The sequence below is a fragment of the Nuphar pumila genome, chromosome 4, assembly GCF_984573655.1.
Source record: "Nuphar pumila chromosome 4, dmNupPumi1.hap1.1, whole genome shotgun sequence".
Classification (NCBI taxonomy): Eukaryota; Viridiplantae; Streptophyta; class Magnoliopsida; order Nymphaeales; family Nymphaeaceae; genus Nuphar; species Nuphar pumila.
The window spans coordinates 90,809,117-90,829,245 of NC_143252.1; the positions used below are offsets into that span (position 1 = coordinate 90,809,117).

Below are 20,129 nucleotides of genomic sequence, written 5' to 3' on the forward strand. Positions count from 1 at the left end.
AATAGCAAATGACTGTTGTGTGTAGATGATATGCAGGAGTGATACTAATGTGATAACTACTGATATATGAATGCAAAAGTGTTGTGACATACGGTATGAGAATGGAACCAATGCTGTGATACAACCATAGCCATGGATTGAGTATTTAAAAAACACTTTGATGAACATGGTGGTGTGCTCTCAGTAGAGGTGAGCTGAATATGGATGTGAAGTGAAGAGCAATGCTACTTTTGGTAGTGGTAAAGGGACGTGGCTGTGTGAAAACAGTAAAGCCACAAAAGTATGGGAAGTTACAGTGGATGCAAATGGGGTAGAATGAGTGCAGTGGATGGAGCTGTGAATGTGCTAGTGGCTGTAAAGACATTGACAAGCTATATTAAGAAATAAAATTGCAGGTTCAATAAAAAAAAATGTACTTTGACCAATCATTGCAGCCGCAGCTATGACATAGTGAACATGATATGTTGTGGAAAGCGTGGTGGAATGTGCAGGTGACAAGAAATATTATATGCACAGGTAACGCTGTAGCAGCAGGGTGATCATATACAAGGGAATGAGCTTTTGTAAAGTCAAATCAGTGACTTTCTTTTTCTGACAGCAATGGATTAATGGACCCTTTTTCTTGATAGTACCAACTTGATTGCAGCAAAACTGCTTTCATCCAAAGGGTCACTGTGGTGACTGGAGGCTTAAACAGCAAATGGTTATGTCCAGGCAATTTGCAGAAAATGTGGGTGTAGTATAGCAGGTTGTGATGCTGATACGTTGGCAATATCAGAAACTAAGGAAAACTTGTAGGAGATGGCTTTTGGGTCTTTATGAACCCAGCTGGGAGAGATGCTTAAGGTTTTTGGTTGATGAAGGATGAGGTTCATATTTAAGATAATGATCCACACGAGTGTTGTTGAAGCAACAATTTTTCCCTTTTATAGATGACAATAAATCACTACAGTTAATGTGGCCATCACATATAGATTCCAGTACTTGGATGCCTATATCACTCCGGAAGTCAAGTTGATGCATGCCCATTGCCAACAGCATCTGATCAAGATGCATGCTAACAGCTCTAAGAACAAAGTGGGAACTGATTTGATCCAGATATGACATAGGACATAAAAGAAATGCAACTGCAACCATCTCTGCTATGTCTGGCTGAGTAAAGGCTGATAAAGCCATCATAATTCCCTGTGAATGCCCAACAAAGAAAACTTTAGAATTTGTCATCAAATGAACATAATCAATCATAGTTGAAAGGTCATACAGAGCCAGTTCCTCAGAACTCCTTGTTACTTTCAGAAAGGGAAATATGACCATGGCTCCAACGTGTACCACGTACGTTTCCAACCCACATATCAAAACCAGAATCAGCAAGGATAAACCCCAAGGACTTCTCAACAGAATTTGCAAACCAAGTATCCCCACCCTGAAAGATCCCATGTTGTAGAAAAACAGCAGAGCCAGGGTCAGATTTATCCACTTCTCGTCCATTAGGACTGCGTTGGATGGCCAATAAGTAACCATTCTTTGTCTCAACAGCGTGCTCGGTGCAGGGATGAAGAACAATGATATGCAGAAAATCATACATTAGTGCAACTATACTATTTTAGATACAGTGATGGGAATGAAAAAAAAAAAAGTTCAACAGCATAGGTGAAGATAAAACAAATGTTGCTGATAACCAGAAATACTTAACAAAAAAAAAAATGTGATCATCACCTCCATGGGTTTTACCTGGTACCCTGTCTTAGCCAATTAAAGGGCTCAAATGGCTATGTAACAATGCCGAGAATTCGACCATCACCAAGACTTCACGACATAACTGATTACCATATGAAGGTCATGACGACAACCATCAGCAGTGGCTAGACCCTGGAACTTTTACTCACAGATCTTTTCTGTATAAATTCAGGAATAAAATCTTCTGTCTTCTATCGTTATCCCCTTTTTTTTCTATTACAGGAAAATGTGACAGTGTCTAAAGGAAGAAATACATGAATTCTAACACCCCTTGATACAAACTTTAGGCGAATGAAAGTAGATGCCATGGGGCAGATACTGTGCTATAAAGAAAGCTAGCATGAATGATAAACTACAGAATGTACATAACATGAGGCATGGTATTGACATGATCAGTAAAATGGATATACTCTTAGTAAAATTTTGAATGATTTTACACATTTATGACTTTCTAAAAAAAATAAAAACCTGATTATGAATAGAAAGAAAATCTTAACAGTAACATATAAGGCTACTGCAAAATTTAAGACTCTATAAAGCAACAACTCTCCCTCTTTATCAGTTATCGAATAAAGATATTAGATGGCTTTTAGAATCTGAAGATCCCGTGTTGGAAGAGGATTCATTTTAAACCTGCTTTTGCTTCTTTCAATTTCTTTCAACTTTCACAAACCATTCTACTGAATCGACACCTTTCTATTCCTGGAGCTTACAAGGAGAGAGTGCCAGAAGGCTTTCTTTTCTGCCAGGACTCCCTTTGAAGAGCCTTTGTATTGATTGCCTCCTACAAATATTAGGCAGACTCTACATTGTTTGATGTCACAAATTATTAAGCAGTGGAAGAATCGACCAATGAATCCCCTTACCTTATTACCATAGATTCTAACCAACATCCATATGCAGAATAGCAAGTGCTTAAGTTTGAGATGTTTTAAATGAATACTTGGGTTGGTCTAACTATGCACAACCATAAGTAGCAGACTATACACAACAGCAAATTCAACTTGGAATGATGCAAGGCATGATCCGATTCCATCCCGCTATTTAATGAGATTAAACAAAGCATTGCTGAATCAATAGGGACAAAATCATTGCAGAAATAAGCACCGACCATGAGATAATACCAACAAGTGAAACTGTATATTGAGGCAGTTTATTGGCTAAAGAACTAAAGAACAGAACTCAAAGAAAGAAAAAGAAGACAATGATCTGTGGAGCTTATACAGGGATGACATTAAATCTAAAAAAAATTCAAGAAAACTATACTTCCCCTTCTCTAATCGACACTCGATTCTGAATCTATCTCCTCTAGAGCCATTGTTCTTCCATAAATTTTGTCAGCATCAGGAGGGGAAGGGAATATAAGTGATTCTGTTGGCAGATTGGCAGTCTCTCGCCTCTTTTTTTTTTAACTCAGTGTATCAATCTACGCTGAATAAAGAAACGAGGCATGTATATATTCTGACGAATATGCCAACGAATATCAATCTAATGTAAACAACACTAAAATTTTGTATAAGAGTTGGATGATGATAAAATGCTGAATCCGTATGGGTAAAAGAAAAATGCAATGAACAACGAGAGGAGTAAAAGCAATAAAATCAAAATACAAATGCAGATCAATCCAGCAATATTAATCGAAAATCATGTACAAGATTTGAATCTAAGCGTTGAATGGCTGACATGAAAACCAGAAAAGAACATACTGCAAAGGAAACATAAATACAGAAACAAACTACAATCTATGCAAAAACACCCAAAAAGAAAATCGAGGAAACTGAGGAAAGGATAAAAAAAACAATGTCGGAACATAGACATTCTGTTAATGTCACACATACGAAGATCAGTTTTGTTATAAACAAACCGATGCTACGTGGGTGTTCTTCTTGGGGCGATGAATAAAAAAAGAAGAAGGAAGAACAGGAATAGCAGAGAGACGGAATACCTACCATAGCATGGCTTGGATTGAGAAAGGAGATGTATTTCTTCTATGTATTGTTGCAGGGGTAGTCAAACTCTTTCAGCCGATCAGAGAAGAGAGATAAGGGGAGGCTAATTGTGGATGGAAATGGATGCTTCGAGAGGGGTGGAGTCGATGGGATGCTTCCCCTGTGTGCTCCCCTTTTAAAGAGGAAGAGGAGAGTTTGAGAGAAAGGGATTCGGTTGGGGATGAACGACGGAGGGAGATCCCAGGGTGATCAAAGGTGGACGGCGAGGGAGGCGAGCCTGCGGCCGTTGTAATTTTCTTCAAATTCCAAAGAGGGGGCTCCCTTCAAGAATTTTCTAAAAAGTCGTGTTTGATTTTCAAAAAGGGGTTTCAAGAGAGGGTTTTTACAAAACAAGTTTCAAAAAGAGTTTAAACTGCATATTTTCAGAATTTTTTGATATTTGATTTTCTTATTTTTTTGTTCTTTTCTGATTTTTTTTTATTCTCTACATTTTTTGTATTCTTGGAATAAAACTCTAAAAACTAAGGACTTTTAAACTAATTTTTCAAAATTTTCAAAAATATTTATAAAAGAAGGGTTTTTTGAAAGTTCGAGTTTATCTTTTGGAATTTTCTTTAGAAAAATAGGTTGAAATTTGGGACTTTGAGGAAATGTTTGATTTCTTAACCTCGAATCGAGGAATATAGAATCTCGAATCCAAATGGAAATTGGATCGACTATCTGAACATTTTATAATTTATTTTTGGTATTTTTGTAAAATTTAATATGAAAATTGGATAGTGAAGCTCAGATTTGGATTTCAACATTGGATCTGGATCCGAGATCGAGTCAGATATATAAAATGAATTTAATTTCAATAAAACCTGAGAGATAAAATGGAATTTAGATTTAAAAGTGACTCAATTACTCAGGAAATGGGATCAGGGGCAAAAAGGGAATATTTATAAGATTTTGAAAAATTTGGGGTGTTCACAGATGCCCCTCTTTGCTACTAAGCCGGTTGAAAGTCGAGCTTAGTGGCAAATAAAACACTCCAAATTTTGAAAAAAAATGCCCTAGTCAGCAGACCTGAACGGGGTGTGGACGAATTTATTTGGAAAGATATGATTTCAGGCTTAAAACCTTATCCTGAATGGCCTTGGGGAGACGAAATCCTCAAAAATGATATAACTCTATAACAAAGAATGAGGAAATCGTGATGGGACTTTGGGTGAAGATCCCGAAATGATGGAGGATAAGGATTTTGATCAAGTCTCATAGGTGAGACAAGATCAACTTTTTTGGAATAACTCAGGTTTAGCCCTTAACCTGGATGGGACGAAGATAACTCAAAATAACCTGAATGGGGAAAGGAATATATGAGGACCTTGATGGGACATTTTTGGAAAAATGTCTCATGAGATGAAGCTCGAGTAGGATCCTGTCTTGGATGGATATACAAAGCATGGATTCTTCGATGGGAAGAACCATGATGGGACTGGAAGGAAAACACCTCGTCTAAACAAGGAACCTCGTCGGAACGAGACTTAGGTTTAACCCAAACCTGAAAAAGGAAGATACCTTGAGGGGCGAGGTTCAGGCTTAACCCTTAACCTGAAGGGGACAACCAAATGGAATCCACGAGTGAAGAAACCATGATGAGACCTTCGGATTTTGGATGAACAAATCCGAAAGGGGTTTGCGAAAGGAGGAAGATGGGGTTCCCTAAAGCTTGGAAAAGGGATGATCTTTGGCATCTCATTGCTGAGACTGAAATAACTTTTGAAATCGATGACCTCTAGTGAAAAGTACAGGTTTGACCCTTAACCTGAGGGGGTACGACCATACGGAATCCTTGGATAAAGAGACCGTGATGGGACAGTAAGAGATACTTCAACTGAATGAGGCAATTCTTCTGGAAGATATAAACAATGCTAGGTTGCATCAAAATGGATATTGAATATTTATTTCATTCTTGGAATAGCTAGAAAATTTTGCAAATAAGATAAAATTGTAGTTGACTCAAATGCTTGAAAATGTGTGCACGTATGTGCGAAAGACATTCCCTCTTTTTCCTAGAGTATTTCCTCCAACGAGGTTAACTCCTCGGCCTTAAGAGTCATATTCAAAATTTCAGCGCTGATGATTTTCTTCAAGGAAGCTATCCATTTCCTTGATATGAGAAGAGAAAAAATATTCTTAATTTCATAAAAGCAAGTAATGAAAAGACATTGATAAAAGGATTTCGCATAAAAAAAAGATGATTTCTGGCAATTTTGGCAGCTTGATATCTGGGTTTTTCCCATGATGATCTTTTGCACTCTTTTTGAGTCATTGAACTTTCTCGGGTTTTCACATCATCCTTCATTTGGATGTGTTCTGACTTTTCTCTCTTTTTCGGGGAAGGGTACGTCACAAACTCCTTCATCTTGGAGATGCTCTGATCCTTCTTTTTCTCAGGAATTCTATTGATGATATTGGCTCAAAAGGTCTTTAGATGATAGCAGAAATCAAATATCCTTTAGGGTTTGTCAGTAGGTTCATCACACTCGCCTTCATCTCGATGGTGATCTGAACTTTCCTTGGAAGGATCTGTCACAAACTCCTTCATCTTGGAGATGATCCAAATCTTCTTTGGCCCCAAAGGTCTAGCTCGCATATTCGTCTTCATCTTGACGACAATTGAGAGATCCCTTTTGCATATATTTGATTGCAACTTTAAATGGAATGAGGAGACATGGATTGAGTGGATTCTTTTTTTATAGCTCAAGATATTTCCACTGCCTGATTGCCAGATAGTCATCTTTAAACACGCGCCATAGCCATGATCAATATCAATTCGCTTCTGGCTTTTCAACATCATTGAATATTTCTTTTGCTAATCATACAGAGGATATTTCTTTCATCCTTTTGGTTGATCAACAGGAAAAAGATCTGAATTTTATCCCTTTTTCGCAAAAAGTTTCACCTTTTTTGAAAGAATACTAGAGATAATCTGAGGTGATTCTTTTGTGCAGTAAAATGTTTGGAATCAACAAAGGCTTTTAGCAAATTGGCAAAGTTTTCATGAATTCTCTATGAAATAATCACTCAATATAGATTTTGATGAGACCTTGAGTTGAATCTATGATTTTGGAAACTTCGACCAGTAGAAACTGGGACCTTTTATTTAACGGTCAGCGAAGGGACTAAGACTTTTTTATTTAACAACCAGTGAAGAATTGAATTTTTGATTTAACGACCAGTGAAAACTGGAACCTTTTATTTAATGACCAGCGAAGGAGCTGCAACTTTTCATTTAACGACCAGTGAAAACTGAGATCTTTCATTTAACGACCAGCGAAGGAGCTGGAATCTTTCATTTAACGACTAGTGAAAACTGGGACCTTTCATTTAACGACCAACGACGAAGCTGGAACCTTTGATTTAACAACCAGTGTGAAAACTGGGATGTTTTATTTAACGACCAGCGAAAGAGCTGGAACCTTTGATTTAACGACTAGTGAAAACTGGGACCTTTCATTTAACGACCAGCGACGGAGCTGGAACCTTTGATTTAACGACCAATGAAAACTGGGACCTTTCATTTAACAACCAGCAACGGAGCTGAAACCTTTGATTTAACGACCAGTGAAAACTGGGACCTTTCATTTAACGACCAGCGACGGAGCTGGAACCTTTGATTTAACGACTAGTGAAAACTGGGACCTTTCATTTAACGACCAGCGACGGAGCTAGAACCTTTGACTTAATGACCAGTGAAAACTGGGACCTTTCATTTAACGACCAACAAAGAAGCTGAAACCTTTGATTTAACGACCAGTGAAAAACTGGGACCTTTCATTTAATGACCAACAAAGAAGCTGAAACCTTTGATTTAACGACCAGTTAAAACTGGGACCTTTCATTTAACGACCAGCAATAAAGCTGGAACCTTTCATTTAACGACCACTGAAAACTGGGACCTTTCATTTAACGACCAGCGACAGAGCTGGAACCTTTGATTTAACGATCAGTGAAAACTGGGACCTTTCATTTAACGACCAGTGAAAACTGGGACCTTTCATTTAACGACCAACGAAAGAGCTGGAACCTTTGATTTAACGACCAGTGAAAATTGGGACCTTTCATTTAACGACCAACGAAAGAGCTGGAACCTTTGATTTAACGACTAGTGAAAACTGGGACCTTTCATTTAACGACCAACAAAAAAGCTGGAACCTTTGATTTAACGACCAGTGAAAACTGGGACCTTTCATTTAACGACAAGTGAAGTAGCTGGGACTTTTTATTTAACGACAAGTGAAAACTAGGACCTTTCATTTAACGACAAGCAAAGTAGCTGGGACCTTTTATTTAACGACGAGTGAAAACTGGGACATTTTATTTAACGACCAGCGATGGAGCTGAAACTTTTTATTTAACGACCAGTGAAAACTGGGACATTTCATTTAACGACCAGCGAAGTAGCTGAGACTTTTTATTTAATGACCAATGAAAACTGGGACATTTCATTTAACAACCAGCGAAGTAGCTGGGACTTTTTATTTAACGACCAGTGAAAACTGGGACATTTCATTTAACGATCATCGAAGTAGCTGTGACTTTTTTTTTAATGACCAGTGAAAAGTGGGACCTTTCATTTAACGACCAACGAAGTAGCTGAGACTTTTTATTTAATGACCAGTGAAAACTGGGACCTTTCATTTAACGACTAGCGAAGGAGCTGAAACCTTTCATTTAACGACCAGTGAAAACTGGGACATTTCATTTAACGACCAACGACGGAGCTGGAACCTTTTATTTAACGACCTTTGATTTAATGATTTGATCTAAGATTGAGACTTTCTGAGAGACAAACAGCACGAGGACTGATTTTTGTAAATGAACTTGATCTTTAGATTTGAAGATTTTGAGAGGTAACCCTGTGCGAGGACTGGGTTTTCCAACCGAGAGTCGGGAAGGAGACCGACATTTTTAAGATATTTAGAGATTGAAGCAGGAATGATTGTCGGGATTTCATGATTATCCCTTATCTTGAAGGGGAAAATAGAATAGACATTTGAAGAGAATTTAGGAAAAACTGATTCTGGTTTATCTCTTAACCTGAAGGGGAAAAGAATAGATATTTGATGAGGATTTAGGAAAAATGATTCAGGTTTATCCTTTAACTTGAAAGGGAAAAGAATATTTTGAATAGATAACTTGAGACTTGAATTTAGAAGGGATATGACAAGATTTATGATTTATGATCTATGATTTAGACGGACCAGCAGATTTAGCTGTATGCGGTCCAATTTTCAAGGTTAACCCCTTATCCTGAATGGGGGAATAGAATAGAATTTGAGAAGATAGAAGGAGATAGAACTTGGTGAAAGATTGACAAAAATGGAGAAAATTTGAGAAAATTGATTTATTTTGTAAAAGAATTCTCATTGTTGCTCTCACGAGTGATCTCAGGATTATCCCTTATCTTGAATGGGAAAAAGAATACCTCGAATGTCGAGGTTCAGGTTTATCCCTTAACCTGAAAGGGGAAAAGAATAAAATTTACAAAAGTGGAGAAAATTGAATAAATTTATAAAAATTTTGTTTTTGAAAAGAATTCTCACAGGTAGCCTTGTTGCTTCTGTGAGGGGTCTCAGGATTATCCCTTATCCTGAATGGGAAAAGAATAAAATTTAAGGAAAATTAATGAAGAGAAATTGATATAAATTTTGAAAATAAAGATTGAGGAAACTTGTGTTGTAAAAGAATTCTCGTAGGTAGCATTATTGCTCTTACGAGGGTTTTCAGGATTATCCCTTATCCTGAATGGGAACACCTCGGACAACGAGGGTCAGGTCTATCCCTTAACCTAAAAGGGTAAAGAATAGAATAAAATTTTGGGGAAAATTAATAAAGAGAAATTAATAGACATTTACAAAATCGAAAAAAATTGAAAATTTGTCTTTACAAAAAAATTCTCACAGGTAGCCTTATTGCTCCTATGAGGGGTTTCAGGATTATCCCTTATCCTGAATGAAAAAAAAAATAGAATTTAAGGAGATTTAATGAAGAGAAATTGATATAAATTTAGAAAATCAATAAAGATTGATGAAACTTGTATTTGCGAAAGAATTCTCGTAGGTAGCATTATTGCTCCTACGAGGGATTTCAGGATTATCCCTTATCCTAAATGGGAACACCTCGGACAATAAGGGTCAGGTTTATCCCTTAACCTGAAAGGGTAAATTTGGATAAAATTTTAATAAAATAAGGAAAATTTGATAAAACTCGATAAAACTTGATAAAATTGATGTAAACTTGATAAAAATATGAATAAAATGAATGAAACTGATAAAGATAACAAGATTTAACTGAAAATTTTATAAGATTTGAGAAAACGAGTTTGTTTGATTCTGCCTGTAAACAGATTTTTGAAATATGAATTTATATATTTATATATATTAAAAAAATGCCCCAGTATAACTGAGAAGGAAGAATAATATTTGAAGAATGTTTATTTGAGAAAAATAGGAGAATTCTAAAAATGAGATATTTAGGATAAAGAATTTTGAAAGAAATTTTGACAAAAGAAGGAATTAGGTCGACAAAAATGATATCCCATTACCAGGGATTGAGTCGTCACAGAATTTACGACAATTGCGTTGTTACTCCACGAGGGAGAGTAACCAACTAAATATGAACGAAAATGCTATTTTGAAAAAGGATATCTCTTGACGAAAAAATATTTTATTTATGAAAAGATAAACAAGAAAAAAAGAATCAGAAGATACATTGGAAAAATAGGAGGGAGAATAAATTTGAAAGTAAATGATAAATATTTAAAATTTTGAAGAATTTGCAGACAGGATCAGAAGAATTTTGAAGAAATCAGAAGAAGAAAAAGGAAAATACACCTGGGTTTTAAAAACAAAGAGGAAATTTTGAATAATATATACCCAGGGTTTTAGAAAATATAAGGAAGATATAAAATATCATACAATCACAGATGTACAAACAAGGATGCACAAACAACACTCCCTAGAGGCTGACTTTAAATGCAATATTTGAAATAGCTCGTAGGACCTTAATCCTAACTCTAAGGTTTAGATCATTTGATTCCAATCAAGGTACGCCAATATAGTCAAGCCGAAGCTCAAAGTACGTGGCATAGAAATATCTCTTCGGTTCTAAGGTAATGGCTTCCCAACATCCTTGAGCACCTACCAATATACCTCAGACTATGGCCCTTAGGTACGTGGTAGGGGGGCGCGAACCCAGATAAGTGGTTCAGTTGTGAGGCTCTTTCCCGAACTATGGTTTAGTGAGACAGCCCAACAACGTGAAGACCAGGACAATATAGGTAAGGTCATTTTCGAAAACATGTTCAACATGCAGATAAAACCATAAAGCTCTAATGCAAGTCCTAAAGAGATAGATTTAAAATGAAAAAGAAGCATACACTTGCATACATTGTTTGCATTCAATCCCTAGAATTGAGGAGAGTTGTATTTCAGACCTAAGTCTAATGTGAACATGGAATGATCTCCTCAATATGGTCCTACCAAACCATACCTAAATCCTATATGCAATGATGTCAGCTTAGGACAGAGTCTAGGCTCCTAAGGTTTGCATGGAAATAAAGCTGACATTTGAAGAATAAAGACTTAGATTAAAGCAAAGCAAAGGCATAGATCCAACAGGACGAAGACGAGTCCCATCATGATCGTCAAACCTGTGATCATCGCAAAATTTTTCCTCTCATTCCTCTTTTTCTTTCTCTTCACCTTTCTAACCTTTATTCCCTTTTTGAAGAGGAAATAAAAGATAGAAAAGAAGAAGAGAATGAGAAAAGGAAGAAGAGACAGGAACTCTTTTGCGGGGTCTCACTTGACCTTAATTTTTGAATTTTTTTAAGAAAATGACTTGCCTTCATTTTGAAGTATTTGCGAGAAAATCAAGAGACGGGATTCGCTCGTCGGTACGAGACTCGACCGTTCCTAGCGCCTTTACCAGGGATAATCGCACCAAGGTTCGAATTCATGCCTTTTTGCTTTTGCTAAAATATCATCTAAGAATTTATCGTAAGTCTAAATGCACAAAGAATCATGCTTGTGCGATGCAAAGATGTATGCTCTTTTGAAATTTTTTTTTGGAAATCTCCAAGTTTTATGAGATGAACTTGATAATGGGGTGAAGAAATGATTTCTAAATGATTGAATCTAACTTAGAACTTGAGATAGATTAGGAAGGATATTTTGAAGTTCTAAGTCTTTGAAATGATCAGAGTTGGGAAAAAAAATTTGAAAAAAATGATTGGAAGATGAGAGAAAAAGAAATGAAGCTTCAAAGTCAGAAATGGACTTTGAATTTTGAATTTTAAATTTGAATTTAAGAGAGGAAATGAATATTTGAAGTGGAATTGAATTCTAGATTTAAGGTTGAAAATCGGGATGGAATTTGGACAATCCAAATGGAATTTAAAAATATAAATAGATTTAAGAAGTCCAAATGGGATTTGAAAGTGAAATTGGATTTGAAATCCGAAAATCAAGATAGATTTGAATTTTGAAATCTAGAATTGGGAATGAATTTGGATTTGAAATCTGGGATCCAAAATGGAATTTGAATCCAAAGTTTGAATCCTAAATGGATTTTGGATCTGAAGTCTGAGATCCAAGATAAAGTTGAATTCTAGATCCTAAATAGAATTGGATCCAAGATCTGGAATCCATGATGGAATTTGGATTTGAAGTCTGAGATCCGAGATGGAATTGGATCCAAAAAATGGAATTTGGATCCGAGGTATGAGATCCAAGATGGAATTGGATTCTGGATCCTAAAAATGGGTTTTGGATCTGAAGTCTGAGATCCAAGATGGAATTGGATTTTAGATCCTAAAATGGATTCTGGATCTGAAATTTGAGGCCCGAGATGAAGTTGAATTCTGGATCCTAAAATGGATTTCGGATCTGAAGTCTGAGATCCAAGATGAAGTTGAATTCTGGATCCTAAAATGAATTTTGGATCTGAAGTTTGAGATCCAAGATAAAGTTGATTTCTGGATCTAGAATCCTAAATGGGATTGGATCTGAAGTCTGGAATCTAAGATGAGATTGAATTCTGGAATCCTAAATGGAGTTGGATTCTAATTTTAATGTTGGATTTCTAAAGTTTTAAATTTAGAAGATGAATCAAAGATTTCAAAGTTAAATTGAACTTTTGAAATTGAATTTGAGATATTGAGTTAAATTTTGAATTTTGAAAATGTATTTAGAATTCCAAAGTTGAATTAAACTTTGAAATTTGATTTTGAAATTTAGAATTTGAATCTTGAATATACAAATAAATTTCAAAGTCAAATTAGACTTTGAAATTGAAGTTTGAATTTGGAACCAGAAGATGAATCAGAGATCTCAAAGTTAAATTGAACTTTGAAATTGGATTTGGAAATGGAATTTTGAATATAAAACTGAATTTTGAAATCTCAAAGTCAAATTGGACTTTGAAATCGAAATTTAAATCTTTGAAATAAGATAGAAGAATGAATTGAAATAGAGATTGAATAAAGATATTTGAGATCACTTGGATTTGGGAAAAGAATTTTGAAAGTATGATGCTGTTCTATCTTAAATGATGAATGAATTTAAAGAATTTTGAAATTGGATTTGAAAATCTTATTTCATTCTTTAAGTGAATTAAAATAAGATTGAAGATATGATACATCCCTGACTATGGTCATTGAATGTATTATAAAATAATCTGTATTTAAATTCATATGAAGAATGAAACATATTTTGGTGCTTTTGTAGAGTTTAAAATGAAATTAACCCTCAATATATCCTGACTACGACCATTGATATATATTTTGGGTCAATTTTAAATTAAACTCTAATAAAAAAAGAAAATATTTGAAAGTATGATGATTTTTGAAGAGGATCCAGTGTGGATCCAATGTTATTCCATAAAAGATGAAAATGCTAAGTTTTGTTCACATCCTGACTATGGCCATTGATGCAAATCATCAACTTAGGATTTAATCACCTCCTATTAGAATGATGCACGTGCCATTCGTGATCCCACTTGTGAAATTTTTGAAAATAAGATGAAAATGATATGAAGACAAGTGATTTATTTTATATGCTCATTCATTCTATCTAAGACTAGAAATGTCAAGAATTCTTATTAATATCAATCTTATTGCAGATTCCACTATAAAATTCTTGATCTAGATAAGAAATTTTAACAATTTCATATGTTTCCGGCAAAACAGGGTTAATATCAAAAACATGGAATTACATCAAAACATATGCATTTATATATATATATATATATATATATATATGAAGTATCTACATGAAAAGAGTATATATGTGCATATACTCACACACAAAAAATGGTGATGCCCATGTGATATGAGAATGAGATGAAGTATTATCATGCGTATGGACCAGCCCCTTTAAAATCCAAAAGAAAGAATGCTTAATTACATGGTGATCCAAAAAAATATGACTGTTATTACAACAAACATATGATTGATGAGAATGGAGATATATAATAGCAAATGACTGTTGTGTGTAGATGATATGCAAGAGTGATACTAATGTGCTAACTACTGATATGTGAATGCAGAAGTGTTGTGACATAGGGTATGAGAATGGAACCAATGCTGTGATACAAGCATAGCCATGGATTGAGTATTTAAAAAACACTTTGATGAACATGTTGGTGTGCTCTCAGTAGAGGTGAGCTGAATATGGATGTGAAGTGAAGAGCAGTGCTGTTTTTGGTAATGGTAAAGGGACATGGCTGTGTGAAAACAGTAAAGCCACAAAAGTATGGGAAGTTACAGTGGATGCAATAGGGGTAGAATGAGTGAAGTGGATGGAGTTGTGAATGTGCTAGTGGTTGTCAAGACATTGACAAGCTATATTAAGAAACAAAATTGCAGGTTCAATAAAAAAAAATGTACTTTCACCAATCATTGCAGCCGCAGCTATGACATAGTGAACATGATATGTTGTGGAAAGTGTGGTGGAATGTGCAGGTGACAGGAAATATTATATGCACAGGTAACGCTGTAGCAGCAGGGTGATCATATACAAGGGAATGGGCTTTTGTAAAGTCAAATCAGTGACTTTCTTTTTCTAACAGCAATGGATTAATGGACCCTTTTTCTTGATAGTACCAACTTGATTGCAGAAAAACTGCTTTCATCCAAAGGGTCATTGTGGTGACTGGAGGCTTAAACAACAAATGGTTATGTCCAGGCAATTTGCAGAAAATGTGGGTGTAGTATAGCAGGTTGTGATGCTGATGCGTTGGCAATATCAGAAACTAAGGAAAACTTGTAGGAGATGGCTTTTGGGTCTTTATGAACCCAGCTGGGAGAGATGCTTAAGGTTTTTGGTTGATGAAGGATGAGGTTCATATTTAAGATAGTGATCCACATGAGTGTTGTTGAAGCAACAATTTTTCCCTTTTATAGATGACAATAAATCACTACAGTTAATGTGGCCATCACATATAGATTCCAGTACTTGGATGCCTATATCACTCCGGAAGTCAAGCTGATGCATGCCCATTGCCAACAACATCTGATCAAGTTGCATGCTAACAGCTCTAAGAACAAAGTGGGAACTATATTGATCCAGATATGACATAGGACATAAAAGAGATGCAGCTGCAACCATCTCTGCTATGTCTGGCTGAGTAAAGGCTAATAAAGCCATCATAATTCCCTGTGAATGCCCAACAAAGAAAACTTTAGAATTTGTCATCAAATAAACATAATCAATCATAGTTGAAAGGTCATACAGAGCCAGTTCCTCAGAACTCCTTGTCACTTTCAGAAAGGAAAAATGACCATGGCTCCAACGTGTACCACGTACGTTTCCAACCCACATATCAAAACCATAATCAGCAAGGATAAACCCCAAGGACTTCTCAACAGAATTTGCAAACCAAGTATCCCCACACTGAAAGAGCCCATGATGTAGAAAAACAGCAGGGCCAGGGTGATATTTATCCACTTCTCGTCCATTAGGACTGCGTTGGATGGCCAATAAGTAACCATCCTTTGTCTCAACAGCGTGCTCGGTGCAGGGATGAAGAACAATGATATGCAGAAAATCATACATTAGTGCAACTATACTATTTTAGATACAGTGATGGGAATGAAAAAAAAAAAAGTTCAACAACACAGGTGAAGATAAAACCAATGTTGCTGATAACCAGAAATACATAACAAAAAAAAAATGTGATCATCACTTCCATGGGTTTTACCTGGTACCCTGTCTTAGCCAATTAAAGGGCTCAAATGGCTATGTAACAATGCCCAGAATTTGACCATCACCAAGACTTCACGACATAACTGATTACCATATGAAGGTCATGACGACGACCATCAACAGTGGCTAGACCCTGGAACTTTTACTCACAGATCTTCTCTGTATAAATTCAGGAATAAAATCTTCTGTCTTCCATCATTATCCCCTTTTTTTTCTATTACAGGCAAATGTGGCAGTGTCTAAAAGAAGAAATACATGAATTCTAATACCCCTTGATACAAACTTTAGGCGAATGAAAGTAGATGCCATGGGGCAGATATTGTGCTATAAAGAAAGCTAGCATGAATGATAAACTACAGAATGTACATAACATGAGGCATGGTATTGACATGATCAGTAAAATGGATATACTCTTAGTAAAATTTTGAATGATTTTACACATTTATGACTTTCTAAAAAAAATAAAAACCTGATTATGAACAGAAAGAAAATCTTAACAGTAACATATAAGGCTACTGCAAAGGAAACATAAATACAGAAACAAACTACAATCTATGCAAAAACACCCAAAAAGAAAATCGAGGAAACTCAGGAAAGGATAAAAAAAACAATGTCAGAACATAGACATTCTGTTAATGTCACACATACGTAGATCTGTTTTGTTATAAACAAACCGATGCTACGTGGGTGTTCTTCTTGGGGCGATGAATAAAAAAAAAAAGGAAGAACAGGAATAGCAGAGAGACGGAATACCTACCGTAGCTTGGCTTTGATTGAGAAAGGAGATGTATTTCTTCTATGTATTGCTGCAGGGGTAGTCGAACTCTTTCAACTAATCAGAGAAGAGAGATAAGGGAAGGCTAATTGTGGATGGAAATGGATGCTTCGAGAGGGGTGGAGTCGATGGGATGCTTCCCCTGTGTGCTCCCCTTTTAAAGAGGAAGAGGAGAGTTCGAGAGAAAGGGATTCGGTTGGGGATGAACGATGGAGGGAGATCCCAGGGTGATCAAAGGTGGACGGCGAGGGAGGCGAGCCTGCGGCCGTTGTAATTTTCTTCAAATTCCAAAGAGGGGGCTCCCTTCAAGAATTTTCTAAAAAGTCATCTTTGATTTTCAAAAAGGGGTTTCAAGAGAGGGTTTTTACAAAACAAGTTTCAAAAAGAGTTTAAACTGCATATTTTCAGAATTTTTTGATATTTGATTTTCTTATTTTTTTGTTCTTTTCTGATTTTTTTTTTATTCTCTACATTTTTTGTATTCTTGGAATAAAACTCTAAAAACTAAGGACTTTTAAACTAATTTTTTAAAATTTTCAAAAATATTTATAAAAGAAGGGTTTTTTGAAAGTTCGAGTTTATCTTTTGGAATTTTCTTCAAAAAAACAGGTTTAAATCTGGGATTTTGAGAAAATGTTGATTTTTTAACCTCAAATCGAGGAATATAGAATCTCGAATCCAAATGGACATTGGATCGACTATCTAAACATTTTAGAATTTATTTTTGGTATTTTTGTAAAATTTAATATGAAAATTGGATAGTGAAGCTCAGATTTGGATTTTAATATTGGATCTGGATCCGAGATTCAGTCAGATATATAAAATGAATTTAATTTCAATAAAACCTGAGAGATAAAATGGAATTTAGATTTAAAAGTGACTAAATTACTCAGAAAATGGGATCAGGGGCAAAAACGGAATATTTATAAGATTTTGAAAAATTTGGGTGTTCACAGATATGAGAAAAGAGTTTTGTCTAATCCTGCCTGCATATGATGAAGGAAGACAATTATAGATCAAAATAAAATGCCCCAGTATTATGGAGAAGAATGTGAGAATTGATAGAAGATCATTGTTTTATTGAAACGACTCTTTGAAAAGTACAAAAGGCTGGAATGAACATTTCAAGTATAAAACTTCTTCAGATGCAGAGCATTGACAAAATCTGGCATTTCCACCCCATCTGTGTTGATCAGACGATATGAATTGCGAGGCAGTGCTTCATTAACCGTATAAGGGCCTTCCCAATTGGGTGACCACTTGCCCCGTGGTCGATGCTTGAGATGAACTATCGATCTGAGCACCAAATCGTTAACTCGAAATTTTCTCTTAATGACGGACTTGGCATAGTGTCGAGCTACCCTCTGACGATACGCTTGAGCATGCTCTGTTGCCTTGAGCCTTTTTTCATCTAGCAGATTCAGCTGCACCAATCTCTGCTGCTGATATTGATCAAGTGGCAATTCTATAAGGGAGGCAAATTTGAGAGCGGGCTTCTGGACATGGAGAGGTAACATTACTTCAGTTCCGTAAACAAGTTCTGAAGGAGTGGCATTAGTCGGAGTTCGAATGGTGGTTCGGTATGCTCAAAGTGTATCATGAATTTTCTCATGCCAATCTCGACCCGTTCTCATAGTCCTTTCCAAAATGCGGATCAGAATCTTATTGGTAGCCTCTGCTTGGCCATTTCCTTGAGGATAATAGGGAGCTCAGAAATGATGGCAAATTTTGAATTTAGAATAGAAGGTTTTCATCCTCTCATTTTTTAAATGGCTTCCATTGTCTGAAACAATGTCATGTGGGATGCCAAAGTGGCAAAGAATATTCTTGTGAATGAAAGAAACCACATGGCAGCCTTCTATTGTGCGTAGAGTAACAGCTTCAACCCATTTGGTGAAATACTCTTTAGCAGCAAGAAAATATTTGTGGCCGTTGGAAGCAGGAGTAATTGGGCCTACGACGTTGAAAGCCCACATAGAAAATGGCCAAGGAGAAACAACTGATTGCAGATATGCGACCGACGCATGAATGGACGGTGTGTGCATTTGGCACTTGACGCACTTCTTCACAAATCGATGGCAGTCCTGTTGCATGGTTTTCCAGTAATACCCTGCCCGAATGATCTGTTTGATGAGAGTTTGATAGCCAACATGGCCACCACAAATCCCTTCATGTGCCTCTTGGATAAATTCCATAGCTTCTTCTTTGTCTAAGCATCTCGCATACTCTAAACTAAACCCACGGCGATAGAGGACATTGGCAAGGATGAAATAACGGGTGGACATATGTTGAATTGCATGTTGCTCTCTTTTTGGCATTTCTGGTGGGAGCTTGCCAGTTTCAATAAAATCTTTGATATCTTGGTACCAAGGCTTCTCTTTCTAATTGACCTGGTTTACTTGCATGATTGAAATGAAAGCAGGTTGCTCAAGCCTACCAACTTCAAAAGAATGACATGATTCGCTGCCTTTAAAGGATAATATGGAACCTAGACTGGCTAAGCCATCGACTATTTGATTATGCTCTCTTCTGATGTGATTGAGCTGAAATTCTTCGAAGCTATCCACAAGAGCTAGGACGATCTTCTGATAGGGAATCAATTTTGAATCTTTCACCTACCATTCAGTGTTAACTTGAGTGACAACAAGTAATGAATTGCCAAAGGCATGCACTCTCTTGACATTGAAATTTTGCAGAATTTTGAGGCCTTGTATTAGAGCTTCATACTCGGCCATATTATGAGTGCATTGGAAACCAAGCTTGAGAGAATAAGGGATCATTTCTTTTTCTGGAGTGATTAACAAAACTCCAATCCCTATGCCAGACATGTTTTTAGAGTCATCGAAGAATAGGTTCTAAACTGGAAGCTGCTGGACATTATAGATATGCTCATCAGGAAAATCATCCTCTGCTTTAATTTCTTCTGTCAGGGAAAAATCTGCCAACTGATCTATGATCGCTTGGCCTTTGATTGACTTTTGAGAAACATACTCTAAGTCATATTGCATTAGAAAAACCTGCCACTTCGCAATCCGTCCAGTGAGAAATGGTTGTTCAAGAATGTATTTGACAGAATTAAGCTTTGATAGGAATTTGATTTCAGCTTCCAACAAGTAATGTCTTAATTTCTGGCACATCCAAACCAGAGCAAGACAAGTCTTTTCCATCTGAGAATACTTCTTTTCATAATCAATGAAAGTTTTGCTCACATAGTATATGGCATGCTCTATCAGGCTGCCCTCTTCATACTGTGCGAGAAATCCACCATAGGCATTCTAATTGACAGAGATATATAATAAGAGAGGCTTCCCCAATTTTGGCGGCTTCAAAACTAGTGGATTAAGGAGATACTGCTTGATGCGCTCAAACGAGAGTTGACATTTCGATCCCCATTCAAATTTTACTCCTTTTCTT

At 36.2% G+C, this 20,129-nt stretch overlaps 2 pseudogenes across 2 annotated transcripts; both read right to left on the minus strand.

Annotated features, from left to right (window-relative positions):
- Positions 1-816: 816 nt before the first annotated feature.
- Positions 817-1,585, minus strand: LOC149840298 (triacylglycerol lipase 1 pseudogene; annotated as a pseudogene). The gene has a single exon (XR_016431680.1). The product of XR_016431680.1 is annotated as a triacylglycerol lipase 1 pseudogene (transcript).
- A 13,437-nt stretch (positions 1,586-15,022) lies between these two features.
- Positions 15,023-15,790, minus strand: LOC149840299 (triacylglycerol lipase 1 pseudogene; annotated as a pseudogene). Its single transcript, XR_016431681.1, has one exon. The product of XR_016431681.1 is annotated as a triacylglycerol lipase 1 pseudogene (transcript).
- Between the last annotated feature and the right edge of the window lie 4,339 nt (positions 15,791-20,129).